The sequence below is a fragment of the Eimeria maxima genome, genomic scaffold (genome assembly GCF_000499605.1).
Source record: "Eimeria maxima Weybridge genomic scaffold, Emw_scaff261, whole genome shotgun sequence".
NCBI classification, from domain to species: Eukaryota; Apicomplexa; class Conoidasida; order Eucoccidiorida; family Eimeriidae; genus Eimeria; species Eimeria maxima.
Genome location: NW_013563744.1, coordinates 3,014 through 5,107, shown reverse-complemented (window position 1 = coordinate 5,107; position 2,094 = coordinate 3,014).

Here is a 2,094-nt window from a genome sequence, read left to right as displayed (position 1 = left end):
AAAAAAAAAAAAAAAAAAAAAAAAAAAAAAAAAAAAAAAAAATAAAAAAATAAATAAATAAATAAATAATAAAAGACAATAATAAAATAAAAAGGAATAAAATAAAAAAAAAAATAAATAAAGAAAGAAGGATAAAAATAAATATATTTATTTATATATTTATTTATTTATTTATATAAATAATAAGACATACTGACATGCCTATACACCTGAATTATAATTGGGGTGTATAAATACATCTTATTAATAAATAAATTAAATAAAAAAGGAGAAATAAATAAATAAAAAGAATTATTTATTTATTTTCTTCTTTTTTCCCTCTTTATTTATTAAATTAATTAAAAGAAGCAACTATTATTATTATTTTGCTGCTTCTGCTGCTGCTGCTGCTGCTGCTGCTGCTACTCGCTCCTCTCTCTTCTATACATGCAGCCAGCAGCACACAACCCCTCTTATTGTTGGTGAATAAAGGTAAAAATTGTTCGTTTTTTTTTCTTTTTTTTTATTAAATAAATAAAATAAAGTAAATAAATAAATAAATATATAAATAAATAAATAAATAAAAGAAAATGAGTTGTGATTTAGGTGTATACGGACTAGGAGTAATGGGTGTTAATTTAGCACTCAATGCTGCAAGTAAAGGTTATCGTGTTTGTGTAACAAATAGAACTTTATCTAAAGTAGATGACGCAATTAAATTAGCAAAAGAACAAAAATTAGAAGAAAATATTCATGGTGTTAAAGATATAAAAGAATTTGTAAGTTTTTTTCTTCTTTTTTTCTTCTTTTTTTCCTTACTTTTACCCCTCTCTATTCATTATATTGAATATTTATCATTAGGGGATGAAAAATACCTTTTTTTACGGCAAAAAAAGAAAAATTAAATTCTTTTTATGAATTATTTTATTTATTTTATCTATTTATTTAAAATTAACAGAAAAAACATGAAAAATAATGACAATTCGTGCAGCTTTCTACTTTTTCAGCATAGAAGTTCAATATACACCCGAAATAATTCGGGTGTATAGGCACCTATAAATGTTGTTATATTTTCTTTATATAAAAAGATGAATATTTATTTATTTATTTATTTATTTATTCTTTTTATTTTAATAAATATATATTTATATTATTAATTACTTATATGTTATCCTGCTGCTGCTGTGTCTTTTGTGCAACTTCCTCTCTATATATGCATGCAATTAATGCTTCTTTCTTCTTTTTTTTTTTCTTCTTTTTCTTGTTTTTTTAGGTAGTTAGTATTAAGAAACCAAGAAGGATTATTATGCTTGTACAGGTATGTTATTAATATTATTTATTTAGTTTGTTTTTTTTATAGATAAAAGAATATCTTTTTATTATTTATTTATTTATTTATATATTTATTTATTTATTTATTTATGCAGGCAGGAGCAGCAGTAGATAATTTAATTTCTTCTTTTATTTCTTTATTAGATAAAGGAGATCTTCTTATTGATGGAGGGAATGAATTTTATCATAAAACAGAGGAAAGAATAAATAAATGTAATGAGCATGGTATACTGTAAGTATATATACATAAATAAATAAATAAATAAATAAATAAATTATACATATGATTAATATTTATTTATTTATTTATTTATTTAATTTATTTATTTATTTATTTATATTTATTTATAGGTATTTAGGTATGGGTGTAAGCGGAGGAGAAGAAGGAGCAAGAAAAGGACCATCATTAATGCCTGGTGGTAACAAAGAAGGATATGAATTAGTAAAGGATATATTAATATCAATAGCAGCAAAGATAAATAAAAAAGAAGAAGAAAAGGAAGAAAAAAAAGAAGAAAAAAAAGAAGAAAAAAATGCATGCGTTACTTATTTAGGCCCAGGGGGCTGTGGCAATTTTATTAAGATGGTACATAATGGTATTGAATACGGAGATATGCAAATAATTGCAGAGGTAAATAAATTATTTATTTATTTATTTATTTATTTATTTATTTATTTATTTATTTATTTATTTATTTTATTTATTTATTTTATTAGAGGGGAGGGAGAAGGGAAGAAAAAAAAGGAGAAAAAAAAAAAAAAAAAAAAAAAAAATTTTTTTTA